This window comes from Fukomys damarensis, unplaced genomic scaffold (genome assembly GCF_012274545.1).
Source record: "Fukomys damarensis isolate Sample0158 unplaced genomic scaffold, DMR_v1.0_HiC HiC_scaffold_24, whole genome shotgun sequence".
NCBI lineage: Eukaryota > Metazoa > Chordata > Mammalia > Rodentia > Bathyergidae > Fukomys > Fukomys damarensis.
Window position 1 is genome coordinate 58595388 of NW_022900936.1, and position 16651 is coordinate 58612038.

Sequence of the window (16651 nt, forward strand, 5' to 3'; positions counted from 1 at the left end):
TCAGACTCTAGAGGCCAAAGGTACAAGAAACAAGGTCAGATAGCTTAAAACTGTCCCTTCTTGCCAGAGATTTAGCTTAGCAGTTCTTCTGCCTACCTTGCAAGTGCAAGGTCCCAAGTTTGATCCTCAGTACGAAAACAAACAAACAAACAAACAAACTTGTCCCTCATGTTTGTACATTGTTTCTATATGGAAAATTTCCCTAAGAGTATATGTGTAAATATGCATCTGCTAGTGTTTTGGCCAAACTAAGTCACCTAAATTATTTTTGATGAAAACTGTTGGATTTTTAAACCCACCAATGTAATAAAGGCAAGATAAAAAAAAAAACACAAACAAGCCCCATAGTACATTGTGTGCTCTGCTGTTCCAAGCCTCAGCTTCAAGACAAAAGGAGAGCGAGACTTTGTCGTTTGCTAGCTGTTAATAATCAAGAGAAGATCTGCCAGACAAGCTCTTCGAGGGCTCTGTCTGTCTGAACCAGGTATATACTGCAATACACAAAGGGCTTTGCAGGGGGAGAAAAATGAGTGTTCGTGGACAATGATGCAGCTTTCTTAATTAAGATTTTCATTACTGATACATACATTAAGTTCTGCAACTGCAAAAGCCAAAGCACTGTCATGTGCAGGTAGATGTCCCTGATTCCATCTTCAGGCAGCAAAGCTAAAACATATTAAATGTGCTCCCAGCAAATGTTGTGAGAGCCAGGAGAGCTCCAGAAATATTTCTATTGGAATGCAGAGAGGCCCATTAAAAACGGATTTGTAATGGATCTAATAGGCAAGAAAAAAGCCCATATAAACAGATTGTGTATGTGTGTTCCTATACATCTGCATGTACGTTCATGTATAGAAGTCCTGGATCACAGACAAAGTTCACTATATATGACCTAGGAATGGGTGCTCTTAAGAGACTTTGATCTTTAAGTTTACTAATGCTCATTGTTGAGAAAGAAAAAAAAATATGACTAATTTGGGGTAGCTTTTGGAAGATGATAAAAGTCTCCTATACACAGTGGTCCTAATTTTTAACTTCTTGCATCATTCAGTTTATTTTCCCTACTTGAAGTCAGTGTGGTCTGCCAAGGTATATACTGTTCTCATGTAATAATCTGACTGTGGTATAGGGAAATCTCTCTTCTTATACCAAGTTATTTTTACAAGAATAATTTTGCTCAGAGATGAGAAGAAACTAAAACCCGGCACAATTTTAAAAATGGATGAATATCGAGTGTGCATGTTTTTAAATTTCATTTTAACTAAGGCCTAACTGATCCCAGGGTGGCTGCTGCAGCTAAGGTGCACACAATTCTCTGCTGTTTGTGTGACTTCTATCTGCAACTTTTCCTGTTTTAAAATCTGTATCCATTTGGGGGATTACCTCTACATGGTTCTTATCTTTTATCTAAAGAATCTCTTTGTCAGTCATTACCTGAGTGAAAATGGGAAATGTTGAACTTAATGAAAGATTATTTTAACAAAATAATTTAAAATTATACATTCATTTCTTACTAGGTGCTATAATCTGACTGTGTCCCCAAAATTCACATACTAAAATTTAGTAGCCAATGTGAAAAGATTAAGAGGCAGAGGACTGATTAGTTATGAAAGTAAAATCTCATGAATCCATTAGCATCCTCATGAAAGAGGCATGAGGGCCCTATCTCCCTCCCTTTTACCATTTCTCCTCTGCTATGTGATATAGCATTTTCCAACAACAAGCACCCTCCCCGCATCCCACTGGCAGCAGAGAAGTCTGTATCAGACACCAGATCTGCCAATGCCTTGATCTTGGACTTTCTAGCCTCCAGAACTGTGAAAAATTTCTGCTTATCAATTCCTCAGTTCCAGACCTTTTGTTGTAGTAGCACAAACTGACTAAGACATTAGGCAAAAGCATGATCTGGAATTTAAATGTAGCCTTACTTTTCCAGTTTCTAAGAAGGAATAAGCCAGGATCAAACATTAAAGTGTACTGAAAGCAATTTTTCAAAGTGTTTTGGCCATAGTTCTTTGTTACCTGGATAAAGAGAAAGACTCCAAATAAATAGTGTCCAATAAGATTTCTCCTGAATTCCTATACTAGAATTCAGATATTTGATGTAGTTTTCTGGACATAAGCATACATGCCTGAAACTTTATTTCCTATGTACATCATAGATATAGGATGTAGTGGTAAACATATAGCTTGCCACAAAGAAGGTGGCCTTGGAACTTATTCTAGATGAGTAATTGTGACTGTTAATTCTGACACGTCAATTTCATCGGCTTAAAAAACACTTAGAAAATTAGTAGAGTGTGCTCCTGGGTGTGTCTGGATGGGTCATAGAGGTATGGCTTTGGGCACTAAGTGTATTGGCCCTTGCCTATTCCTCCCTGGTACTGTTTGCCTACTATGTTCTTCTCCAACTGTGATGAACTAAGCAGCTTTGCCATAATGGTCCTGCCTTGGAGCCAGCTGACTATGGACTGAACTCTTCAAACCATGAGCTAAATTAAACTTTTCCTTCTTCAAGTTGTGGGTGTTGGGTATTATATCCAGAGATGGAAAAGCTGACTAATAGAGAAATTGGAGTGTGATGGTTCTGATGATTATACTTGACCATGTGGTTTGGAAACCTTTGGAGAAGTGGGCTAGAGAAACCTTAGACTTCTGGGGGTGACTGATGGGTGATTATGGTTGGAGCTCAGATCGCCAGGATGCTAACAGAGTGAGGTCAGTAAAGGTGAGGCTCAGGAGGTCTCAATGGGAACAAGGACTTCATTGGCAGCTGGACTAGAGTGCATGTGTGTTACACTCTGGCAGAATATATGCCCAAGTACCTAAACTTTGCAGGAGACTGAGATAAAGGGTGATGAACTAATTAATTTAGCAAAGTAAATTTTAGGACAGACCAATATTCAGCCTGAGATTTGGATACTGCTGACTGCTTTTAGCCAAATTTATAATGAGAACTGGGGGCAAAAGTCACAGCAAAATATATTTAAAAACTTAAAATTTGGCCCGTAAAGAAACATGTAAATTTTGGGCCAAAGGAGATGTAGTTGCTAAAGAAGGGATAACTATTAAAAAGAAACTAAGCACTTCGTACAAGAACAAGAGGAAAGATACCTTGAGGACATCTCAAGAATCAGAAGAACTCATCCTAGCAGGCTCAAAGGTGTAAAAGTTTAATTTTTTTATAAAATTTGAGATTTCCCGGTTCCCTGTCTGAGAAAGGCCTCCTAAGGTATTGATTCCTTCAGTTTCATTTCACTGTGCTCAGCCATACAGGCACTCTGAGGCTGCTGCAGCCATGATCCAAGGAGGCCTGGCTACTGTTTTTGCTGATAGCAGGTTTTTGATTGTCCATGTGATGCTGGCTTTACTGTCATGGAGAATGTAAGAGTTGTAGGATTAATGAAGCCTGCACTCAGATTGCAAAGGAAGTCCAGGAGGCCAAGCAAGGAGCCTCTGAGAGGGCAATGTGTGAAGCTATATGATGAATTCAAAGGTTCAGAGGAAACTAGAGATTATCAGAGATGCCAGAATCATCAGCAAGGTACAGTAGCAAAGGAAAGCCCAAGAGAGAAGCCTCATGGGCTGCAACCAGCAAGGGCATAGGGATGGAGCTACCCAATCCCTTTGAAACTCACATTTTACCACCATATTTCTGGATTCTGGACATGGAGCTATAGGATTTAATGTTTGCCCTCCTGGATTTTAATCTTATTTTGGTCCGATTTTTTTTCAATCCCCTCCCTTTTGTAATGAAAATGTTTATCCTGTGTCCTTATATTTTGAAATTATGTAACTTGTTTTCTATTTTTACAGAGGGTCGCAGTTAAGAGTTTGTTTTGAGTTCCACAGGAGAGTTGGACTTGGATTTCTGAAAAATACTAGAACTGTTGAGACTTTGGGAATGGAATTATTGTGTTTCTGGTTATACACAGGATAGGTATATTTTGTTAGGTAGAATTATGAACTCAGTATTGTGTTTATTTGGAAAATAAATGTGGCTTAAAGAGTTTTGTTTGGTTGTGAAGTTGACAAGTGATGGATTGACTGTTAATCTTAATATATCAACTTCATTGGATTAATAAACACCTAGCAGGTTCATATAGCGTGTTCCTAGGGTGTGTATGTGTGGGTGATGGAGGCATGGATTTTGGTACTACATGAAGTCCCCTGCACATTCCTCTCTGCCACTATTTCCCTGCTCTGTTCCCTTGCTATCATGAACTAAGCAGCTTTGCTTTGCCATGCCCTTTTGACATGATATTCTTGCCTTGGAGCCATATAACGATGGACTAAATTTGCTTAAAGTGTGAACTAAATTAAACTTTTCCTCCTTTAAGCTGTGGGGGTTAGATACTGTGTCCAGAGACAGGAAAGATGACTAATTCAATAATGTCAATGATTGCTAGGAACACCTTGGCTCTTTGTAAGTGGGTAGATAGTGTACAGACAACCAATCAACAAACTTTATACATACTGGAAAAGATAAGTAGTGTTAAGATTTTCATTTTAGTGAAAGCACTAGAGGACTGTGTGGGATGCTTATGGATGAAGAATCAATGTACTGGACATTATTCAAGCATGACAGTGATAGGTAAAAGCAGGGAAAAAATTCTCCCAAAATTATTTAGATTGGAGATTTACCATTACCTTTATGTACCATTGATCGGGCTGGGAAGGACTGGACTCAAGGACACCATTAAAGGACTTGCCATATGTTTTACTCATACACCATCATGAGGCACATACTTCTCTTGTCTGAAATATACGGTCAATTTTAAATTAGAGTTGATAATTTTTCTGTACATATCATAAAGTCTAGAAATGTATGAAGAGTAAACTAAAGGTAGAACCCATTTTAGCCTTCTGCAAATGTAGCAAGCAGGGAGGCTTGTTCTAAATAAATATCTAAAAATAATTATCTTGCATAGGAGTAAGGTAGATATGTCCAGTGCATAATTTGTATTCAAATTCTCCATATTGGAAGGAATATTAACACAGAGATGACAGAGAGTGTATTAAAGAACTAAATGGACCTAAGATCTTAATTTTATCACTACAAAATCTTCTTGTACAACTTACCTCTGCAAGCATCTTAGTGGAATGACTAAGTAGGTTGCTTATATATGAATTATATATCTTGTGTATATATGCACACACATATACACACTCAACTGCACCTGTGAACAGACAACCATGCATGGGAAAGGAAAGAAAAGGATGAAAGATACATAAGAAACACTGTACCATTAATAACAATGTTATTATTCATCATTTCTGTGTTCTGCCTCTGAATACAAGCTATGTTACAGAACAGGTGTATAATATGTAAAGTTTTCTAAGGGTGTTATTAAGAGAATGGGACACTCAGCCACCAGAGCCAACCTCCTGGTCTCTAACAGTGCCACTCACAGCACTTAGGCAAGCTCATGACAACATGCTCACACTTCCTGGGGTTTGACTGCTCAATTGGATATCAAGCTATTTACTAGGCTTGGTTTCGTCACTCCCATCCTTAGGTTGGCCTTTAGGGAGGGCCACAAAATTCTTCACATGTTCATCTCTTTTTTTGCTTCTGCTTCCTTTGTGGACACTGCTTATGGATTTAAGACACACAGTACTTTCACATCTGAAGTGTGTGGCAGCTCCAAAGCATTGGATGCTGTATAACTTGACTGGTATATTTGCTTCTCATCCATCCCCTGGTCCCCATAAGCTGAGAGAATGTCTGCCTCTTATCATCTTCCTGAGGAATAGACTTCAGTATGCCTTGACAGGGGATGAAGTAAAGAAGATTTGCATGCAGCACTTCATTAAGATTGATGGAAAAGTCAGAACTGATATAACCTACCCTGCTGGCTTTATGGATATCATCAGTATTGACAAGACAGGAAAGCATTTCCATCTGATCTACAATACCAAGGGTCGCTTTGCCATTCACTGTATTACACCGAGGAAGCCAAGTACAAGTTGTGCAAAGTGAGAAAGATCTTTGTGGGCACCAAAGGGATCCCTCATCTGGTGACCCACGATGCTTGCACCATTTGCTATCCTGATCCGCTCATCAAGGTGAGTGACACCATCCAGATTGATTTGGCATCTGGCAAGATCATTGATTTCATCAAGTTCAACACTGGTATCTTGTGTATGGTGAGCGGAGGTGCTAATCTGGGAAGAATTGGCATGATGACCAACAGGGAGAAGTGTCCTGGCTCTTTTGATGTGGTTCATGTGAAAGATGCCAATGGCAACAGCTTTGCCACCCAGCTCTCCAAAATTTTTGTTACTGGCAAGGGCAACAAGCCATGGATTTCTCTTCCTTGAGAAAAAGGAATCCCCCTCACCACTGCTGAAGAGAGAGAGATAAGAGGCTGGCAGCCAAAGAGAGCAGTGGATGAAATGGTCTTTAGATGCTGTGTTGGAGAGGTCTTTGCTTAGTTAAAGAAAAGAGAGCATGATTTAATAATGATAATAAAAAGCTATTTACTAGGCATGGCTTGGTCACTCCCATCCCTTTAGGTTGGCCTTCAGGGATTGCCACCAAATCCTTCACATGTTCATCTCTTTTTTGCTTCAGATTCCTTTGTGGACACTGTTTATAGATTTAAGACACACAGTACTTTCACATACATAATTTTCTGTCAAAAGGGGTGAGAATACCCTGAGGCACATGCCATCATTTATCATCTGCAACTGAACCTATTGTGCTAAGGAATGCTCTAATTATTACTAAGTCACTTTCTCATTACTACAACAAAATAAATGACACCTGCAACTTAAAGGTGGAAAGGTTTATTTTATCTCTCAGTTTGTAGAGGTTCAGTCCATAGTTGGCTGGCTCTATAGCAAAACTGCATGACAGAGGGGTATGGCAGAGGAGAGCTGCTCATGGTGTGAAAAACAGGAAGGAGAAAGTGTGGAGGAGAAACTGGGGAGGGAGATCTGCCCCTCCAGGACACACCTCAATGACCCCCCCTCTTCCCAGCACTCCCTCTTTCTAACAGCAAGTCAGCTGTAAACCACCATAAGCCAATAACCTTAAAAAAACCACCTATGAGTACAAGAGGCATTGGGGACTTTTAGATTTAAATCATAATAACAACTGAGAACAGCCTTAAACAACTTCTGCACCTTTGAAAAAAATCAAAGAAGTCTGAGAACCCAGATGCTCCTTGTCCTAAAGCAAAAGGAAGACACTCTATTACAGTTTGTACTGCGGATGCTAGCGTGATGCTGTCAGCCTGGCATTTCTGCTTCTCTAGCGTCTTTCACTTTCCCTGAAGTTGCTGAAAAATATTCCATTGCATTAAGTATGTGGTAATACACATGGAAGTCACAGAAAGAGGGGGAAAGGTGAAGGACATTGTTGGTATGGCCTCTAGCATTTTATTTATGAGAACATCCAGAAATCTCTGTCTACTTCTGGTAGAAGAATAGTATCAATGCTGCCCTGGAGACATGGATCGGGCAATGTTGCCAGTGTGTGTGTGTGTGTGTGTGTGTGTGTGTGTGTGTGTGTGTGTGTGTGTGTGTTTTCCCTTCCTGATAAGCTGGGGTCTGATGGCAGAGTGCAGATGAGCATTCTGACATTTATGTGAGTGAAAACTTCACCTGCTGCTTTGGAGGATGGTGATGACAGATCAACATACGTGTATGCAAGCAGAAAGTACTAAGCTCCTGCTCAGAAACTTCATAGATCCCCTCACTGGTTAGTTTGTGCCACACAACACTCCCCAGGGAGAGCTGTGAAGGTAGGTGTGGCCATCGGAGCATAAGGAGCACAGTTTAAAGGACTTTAGGTAGCAACATCTTTGCAGCAAAGAATGAGATTAATCAACCAAACATTTGTTAGACTGTGCAAATACAAGTGTCCTTTCCAAAGATTTTATTAAAGTTTAAACATTTTTAAAATAATAAAATGATTGAAGGTAATATAAGTAATTAAAATCATAAACATTTAGTAAACAATGGATGGTGACACATTTAGAAAATAATTTAAAATAGGGCCAGGGATTTAGCTCAGCGGTGTTGCTGCCTGCTTTACAAGTTCAAGGTTTTGATCTCCGGTACAAAAAGAAAAAAAAAAAAGAATTGAAAATAATAGTAGTAAACATTTTAACTATTGATTTAATACCACTCAAGACATGAGGTATGTCAAAAATAGTTTTTCCAGTTTAAAAATATTTTTCTGTCATAGTAATATTTATCTATATATAATAAAATTTAATGTATTGTACTTTAAATTTCGTGCTTTAGTTTTATGCCTGGAAAATGCATCTCATATTCCCAATATGAAAATACTCATTTATATGACAAAAGTTACATTTGAGAATTAATGAAAATGCAGAGAGATTGGGCAGGTTTTTTGTTTGATGGTACAAGCATAAATTGTATAAATTTTATATATATATTTATATATATATTACTATAGTAGCTTTACTTTTGACTTAAGGAAATACTGAGACAAATACATTTAAGAAAATATATGCATTCCCAATAATGAATGTAGCTGTACTGTATACCTAAAATGTACCAATAAACTCAATAAGGAAAAGAAAATACATGCATGCTTATGTGTAAAGATAGTAACTGTAGAATTATTTAGTAAGAAAAAGCTTCTATGCCTCTCAAGTGTCCATCAATAAGTGATTAAGTCAATATATTATCCATACACTGGAGTACAATGTGGCTGTCAAGTTAATATAGATCTATATTTTTAATATGGAAAAATAACTGTTATAATGTTAAATAAAAACAGCAGATTACAAAACAATAAGATTCCTTTTCTTTCACTTTGGAAAGAGAAAGGCAAAGGAAGAAAGAAAAAGAAACACATAAATAGATATGTATGAAAATATATTTCCCAAGTGTTTATAGTGCTTACTTCTGGACTATGAAACTTTGAAATAATTTTGCTTTGTTCTTTATATATACCATTGTCTTAACAAGCTCAAGCAAACATAAATATAAACATTTTAGAATTAAATTTTAGAACTTTTATTGTGAGGCAACTCTAAAACAAACCCTGCAAAAACTACTTAGAGATTCTAATATGATTTTCATAGCCATTAGTAATTAGTAGCTGTTTTAAAAGCAGTTTCTTGCCTATTTCAAGTTTCCTTCAATCTTAACCATTTGAGCTGCTACATCATAGTACTTAAAGAGTTTTAGTATATGTGTTGCTGAAATGAGCATACTTTAAAGATATACAGAAGCTTAAATAATAGAAATAACTTATTAGCAGGGATAATTATGTATATCCTTAGAGTTTTACATGACATAATATTAAGATGTTGTTGTGATACTGATAAAGATTTTGCAGTTGCACCAGGAAGTATTTATTATATTGCATTAAAAATAAGATACAACCTTATGTATGAAATATGTGCACGATTATGTTAAAGTCTAGCAAAGACACTTAAAGGTGATCTAAAAATTTGTCAATAATAGTTGTTTCTATGTAATGGGACTATGGATGTTTTTGCTTATTCCATGCTTTCTTAATATTTTACAATAATTATGAATTATATAATCATATAGAAAGCAAATATTAAAGAAATACAGCTGCTTCACTCAAAAGCTGGTAAATTTTACCCCAGATGTATCTGCAATTTAATTTTGAGTCAAACGGTCCTAATGTAATTTCCTAAAGGGAATTTAGTAGAATGGAATGTGCTTTAATAAAGGAAAGGCATTATGGTATTAACTCTTTCTAAACTATCATTTTATAATTCTGAGAATAAATCTCAGAAAAGGATTCTACTTCTACCGGAAATTAGGATTTTTTTCACCTTCTTCAGATCCTCTGTATATATTCTCTTAGACTGTCAGCTATTCTTCAGATGGAGGACTAGTATCTAGAATATATAAAGAACTCAAAAGAGTTACACACTCCCCAATATAAAACACCCAATAAAAAAATGGGCAACTCAAATGAATAGACACTTCTTGGAAGATGTACTAATGGCCAATAAATACATTAGGAAACATTCATCATCGCTGACCATTACAGGAATGCAAATTAAAACAAGACTGAGATATGATCTTATTCCAGAAAGTATGACCATCATAAAAAATAAAATAATAGAAATACTGATGACGGTGTGGGTAAAAGGAACCTTTCTACTGGTGAGAATGTAAATTAGTACAATCACCATGTGAATAAGTATGGAGACTCCTCAGAAAACTAAAAATAGAAATTCCATTTGACCCAACTATTCTCCTTCTTGGTATCTTTCCCAAAGAGTTAAATATGTCATGTTATAGTGATTCATGCACATCCATGTTTATACCAGCACAATTCACAGTAGCTAAATCTTGGAAGCACCCTATATGTTCATTAACAGATGAATGGATAAAGAAAATGTAGTATTTACACACAATGGAGCTCTACTGTGCCATAAGGAAGGACAAATGAGTCATTTGTAGGAAAATGTACAATGCTGAGTTAAATGAAGCAGATATACAAGTTTAAATATCACATGGTTTCTACCTAAAATATGAATAAATTGCAACATAAAAATAGATAATAGCAAGAAGGGAGACAGATCTTTTAAAATGGGAACGGAATCAAGAGATGGAGGGAGTGCAAAGAGAAGGAACAAAAGGAGGTGAAAAAAATTAAGATGTGTTCTGTACATATATCAACACCACAAAGGAATGTAATCATTATAGACTGCACGTACATATGTATTAATACAGTTTTTTTAAAAGCTAAAAAAAAAAAATCTGCCAGCAGCTGGAATTTCATCCACCTATAGTACTCTGGTTACTTCAGGTTTCTGCTTTGGAAGCTGATGGTATAGATCAACACTAGAGACAGAAACTATTCATTTCAAATTAGAATTCCATTTTCAACTCCCTAAAAGTCTTTTGTAATTAGCTTTCTTTCTCTTTTTCCCCCAATTTTTTCTTCCTTCCTTCCTTCTTTTTTTCTGTCTCTAACCTACCCATCCTTCATCTCTCGTTCCCTCTTAAATAACCTGTTTGAATAGTTAGATGCTGGCTCTGAAAATCACACTATACACCGCTTCAAATAGATGATCTAATTGTTTCTAAATGATATATTTTAACAAAATGATAGTGAGAAAACTCAGACGTGTCATTCATATATGTATGAAGTTTATTAGAGGCTCAGCAACAAGGTAGAGATATTTTGTGAGGAAAGAAAAACTGATTGGAAATGGAAATGGTAGGGAGGGTAGAGGAGAGGAAGGAGCTGGTAAAAGAAAGAAAAGGGATGATGTGAGTGCTCCTGTCTTTTAGCAAAGATTAATAAACTCTTCTAGTCTCTTGAGACAGATGTCAACCTTCAGACCACCCTAGACTTGCAGCTTTTTGAAGGCAGAAATGGTATTTTCTGGATCAAACACAAGTGTAGGTCCCACTACATGCTTGGATAATTTAGCTGAGACTTTTCACTGTGCTTCTACACTGTTCTCAACTAGAACCAAAGAAGGAGAAAAAACCCCAAAACTAAAAGAGAAACTAAAACTGCAATTCCTGTTTACAAACTGGTGAAACCCCATCATAATTTGAACTCAAATACACATTTCTTACATCTTTTCATGTTGATCACTGAACTGCTGGAGAAAATCACACTAAATAGATTGGTATCAACATTAACTCACCAGACTCAGCTGGATCTTACATCCTGCCAAATAGAATCCTGTTTCTTTTGTTAACTTCTTGTTCCACTTGATTCCAGAACTATCTCAAATCCCTACTTTTATCAGATCTCCCACCTCCTCCATTATTTTTGGTAGGACTTTGCCCTTTTGAAGCCATGATGCAGAAAACCTTGTAATTTTTCAGTACTAAACCTACATACCACCCTGGGCTGGCATCTGTCCCATTTCTTTAGTTCTTCTTCCTTGTAATAAGAGATGAGGCATCCCTCCTTTGTAGCTTCACTTATATTCAAGGTGCTGTTTCTATTGCTGTTTCAGGAATTACCCATTACCAATCATTATGTCTTTCTCTCTCTTCAGCACACTGAATAACTATTTTCCTCCCGTAAAAATCCAAAACTAGCAGATAGAATCAACAACTGGGATCTTATCTTACTAAAAAGCTTCTGTACTTCAAAAGAAACCATTAGCACAACTAAGAGACAATCTACAATGTGGGAAAAAATTTTTACCAGCTGTATCTCAGACAAAGGACTATTATCAAGGATATATAAAGAACTCAAAACAATCAGTCCCCCCAAATATAAAGACCCAATTCAAAAATGGGCATCCGAAATGAACAGACATTTCTCAGACAAAGAAGTAAAAGCAGCAAGAAAATATATGAAAAAATGTTCCACATCACTGGTCATTCGAGAGATGCAGATGAAAACAACACTGAGATTCCACCTCACCCCACAAAGAATGGCTGCTATCAAGAAATCACACAATAACAAATGTTGGCGGGGTTGTGGGGAGAAAGGAACCCTCCTCCATTGTTGGTGGGAGTGCAGACTAGTGCAACCACTATGGAAATCAATATGGAGATACCTCAAAGAGCTTGGACTGGAGGTTCCATTTGACCCAGCCATCCCTCTGTTGGGTATCTTTCCAAGAGAACTAAAAGAATCATATCACAGAGAAGTATGTGCACCCATGTTTATAGCGGCACAGTTTGTAATAGCTAAATCTTGGAAACAACCTATTTGCCCATCCGTTGGAAACTGGATAAAGAAGTTGTGGTTTTTCTATAAAATGGAATATTACTCAGCCATAAAGAGCGAGAGAATAGATTCATTCATAGGAAAATGGATACATATTGAAGATATACTCCTAAGTGAAATAAATAAGTCACACATGTGTAAATACCAAATAGTTTCCCTGGTGTGAATATTCTGCAACAATGCATAAGATTCTAATAAGATTACTGACATTTAGAAATTTGAAGAAAGGAGCTAAAGGTGTAGGGAAGGTGTGATGCGTAGGGGAAGAACAAAAAGGGAAAAGAAAAAATGTGAGAGAATGAAAAGATGAAAATAAAGTGTTTGTAGATGGGGAGGGGAGGAGGGGGTGAAGGGAGGGCAGAGGTAAGGGGAAAAATGAGAATCAAGACTTGCCATGTAGAGGTACATTATCCCAACAATGAATGTAACTGTACTGTATCCCTAAAATGTACCAATAAACTCAATAAAATTAAAAAAAAATCCAAAACAATACAAAACAAACAAACAACAATGGTTCCACTTTTTTCAAACCTTCTTTGGCCATTACTTGCTCCCTCAGGAAAAACCCTATTAGCTCATTTTCTTTCCTTCACAGAAAAACTCCTAAGAGTTATCCACCATAAGCCATCTCTCTCTCTTTTTATCTCTCATTCCCTCCTCATACCATTACAAACAAGTTACAATTCATTTCAACAAAAACAGTTTTTGCTAAGGTCAACAATAATCTCCAAGTCAATATATCAATGACCTTGCAGGAGCACAACATACTGCTGACCATTATGCCTGAAATGCTCTTCTCTTGATTTCTGCATTTAAGTTTTGATTTTTCTATGACCATTTTAGCTTTTCTTCTCAGAGTATTTTACAGATTTTATTTTTCTTTACCAGCTGATTAAACATTGAGTTACTTTAGCCCCTGTCTGCAATCAAACCCTGTTCACAGGTAGTATCATTCATGCCAACAGCTCCTTTTACCACTACAGTTGATTACTTTCAGTTATTTCCAGCTTCCATTTTACTTGTAAATTCCAGTTGTATGTATCAAAATGCCTATTTCAATATGCTTGCTTATATCTATCAAAAGCATCTCACACTCACCATCTCAGAAACAGAAGTTATGATGTCTCCTCTACCCTAGTCTTCCTTCAATATTTTATATAATTGTGAACGGCACCAACTCCATACAGTTAGTTCTAAAGGCAAAAAGTGAGAGTCATAGTTGCTATTTTTATCTACTTCATCTTTCTCAAAGAACTCAACCCATGGGAAAGTCTTGTATTTTTCTCTCTGTTCCATTTATTTCCATGGTCACTGTCCTAGTCCTACTTTATCTCTTAGTTGGTTTACCGTGGTAGCTTCCATACTGATATCCCCTTATCCACTTTGGATAATCATTCACCACAACGAAGTTTGCTAGATATCTTTCTCCCACCACCTCTTTTTCTGTCTGTCTCACTCCCTCCCTTTCTCCCTCTCTTCCTCCCTTCCTCCCTCTTTTTTCCCCTCCCCTGTCTTTTTTTCTCTCTTTCCTAATTTTAGTTCCTGGGTAATTGTAGATTTCTAAGACAAAATATGGAGAGATGTGTTAGTTCCTCCATCTAGTTTTCTCCAGAGGTAACACTATGTAATTATACTACAACACTACAATAAAGAGACTGATACTGACACAAGTTTCAATGGTTTTATATATGCTTTTGTGTGTATTTAGTTCTGGGCAATTTATCACATGTGTAGCTTTATGTAAATACCACCACAAACAGTAGGTCAGTTCTATTGCAAGGATCCTTCTGTTACCTTTTTATAGCCAGTTAACTCCATCTTTACTCTAGCCTCCTGTCAAACACAAATCTTTCTCCATCATTATTATTTTTCCACTTTAAGAGTGCTGTTTATGTAATAGTTTTTTATCTTAAGATTGGGATTTTTAAACTTAGTATAATATCCTTGCAATTCATCAAAGTTGTTGTGTGTCTCAATGGTTCATTCATTTTCAGTGCTGAGAAGTATTCCACTGTATAGATATGTAACAGCAGACTCTTTAGTCAAACTATTCACTTACTGAAAGTGACTGGGTTGTTTCCAGTTTTGAGCTAATATAAGTAAGCTGCTGTGAACCTTAATGTACAAGTATTTGTGTAGTTATATTTCCATCTTTTCCGGATGAATGCCCAAGAGTACATCTTCATAAAAACCAAAATCAGTCATGCCACTTTTCCTTTAGTTTACTTCCCCATCATCCTTAGGATAGCAATCAAAATCCTTAATATGGTCACAAAGGGCCTAGTATCATTAGGCCCTGCATATCTTCACACCCTCAACTGGGGCGGTTCTCCACCTTGTTCTCTCGATCCAGCTATATTCAGCACTTTCACCCATACAGTTTCCTCTTCCTGTAATACTCTCCTACTATCCAACCTTGCTTCTTGCTTCTCATCTTCAGATGTCAATTAAAATGTCACGTTATCAGGGGAGCTTCCTCTGAACTTCTTACTCACTTAGATGCCCTTCTTACATTTGCTCTTAGAGCATCTGTTACTTTCAGTTTGGGGTGGTAAGCACGGTTTGTAAGATATAAGTTCTTTTGTGTGATCATTTGATTAGTATCTGTCTTCTATTCCCCAGATTGTAAGTTCCAGAAAGAGACGCACCATGTCTGTTTATCTGACCACTGTATCTTCAGCATTTAGTAGTTAATCACTTTGTGTTTAATGAAGTTTAGCCAAGGTTTTAAAACAGATAGTCTTGGATTCAGTTTCTATCTCTACTAATTAAATGTTCTTGGAAGAATTACTCAAACATACTAAATCTTAATTTCTTCATCTGCACAACTATTTTAACATCATCTACTTAATACTGCAGTTTTTATTATAACAGCATGTACTTAATATTATAATTTTATAAGTTAAATCACTTAGCCATTAAAAGTATTTAATGTAGTACCTAAAGCAAGGCAAGTATTCAATAAATGTTATGCTCATGTTCTATCCTATTGTTATTATTAGTTTACTAAGAGATACAAGTGTTTGTGTTTCTCTTCCTAGTAGGCTTTACTTATTTCATTATCATCATCCTTATTATTATTATTTTTTTTTTGCCTCTTACTCCAGGTTCTGATGTTAGTAACTTTGAGACACCCAAAAACAGTCCTCAGTATTAGCACTTGGCTAACCACAATGACTACTGATTCTAGTCCCAGGGTACTCCTCAGACAGATGAAAAAAGTTTTCTGGCCTTTCAGTTCTGCATTTTCATCTTACTTCCAGTTCATTTCACTTGATCCTATTTTCCAGCTTATGGATCTCCATGTTGGTTAAGACTTTATCTTTTTCATTCCTAGTTTTGACACAGAAGTTTTCTAAACACTGTATGAGAGAAGATGTTTGCCTCCTTCCTCATACTTCTCCATGGGGGCAAAAAGTCATCTTGTTTGTAAAACAGCCTGTGGTCTATATTTCTCATTTACATAGAATTGATCTATCAATTTGTAAGTACAGTTTAGCCTCATTCTCCCTTCTTTATTACTTAGACTAGTGGGCATTATGACCTGGGGAAGCACTGCTTATATGCAGATCCAAATTTCCCTTGGGAAAGTTTTTCAAAGTTCATGGTGAAGGGAAGGACGTCAGTGAGCCCATTTTCCTATACTCTTCAACCTACATTTACAGAATCTTGATTCCCCAGCTGTCCACTCTTTCTTCTCATTTTTCAGTGGGTTTAGAACGTGGGTGAAGAAGAATAGTGCTACTTGTAAACCTGATCAAAGATCCCAATGCTTTTGTTTGACACATCATTCTCTCTATATATTTTTCACATTTTAGCCACTTTTTAAGATCCATTTGAATCACATTTTATATTTACATGTAAATTTTTAGCCCTCAAGATCTCAAGAATGAAATCTTATAGTTCCTTCTGGACTAAATCGTTCTTTGTGGAACTTACATTTGCTGTCTTATGAACATACAAAATATTCCACAGTAA

General features: G+C 36.7%; 1 protein-coding gene and 1 pseudogene across 7 annotated transcripts in view; one reads left to right on the forward strand and one right to left on the reverse strand.

The window, feature by feature from the left end:
• Positions 1-16651, reverse strand: part of Zbtb20 (zinc finger and BTB domain containing 20) — a 357321-nt gene that overhangs the window by 156470 nt on the left and 184200 nt on the right. For 2 of the 7 annotated variants that reach the window (XM_033755906.1, XM_010630067.3), the window contains one exon: positions 4651-4758. The exons of the other annotated variants lie outside the window; for them this stretch is intronic. The gene's annotated coding sequence lies outside the window, so the exon portion shown is untranslated. The remainder of the gene's footprint in view (positions 1-4650; positions 4759-16651) is intronic. 7 annotated transcript variants of the gene reach the window in all.
• LOC104866220 lies at positions 5349-6398 on the forward strand (annotated as a pseudogene).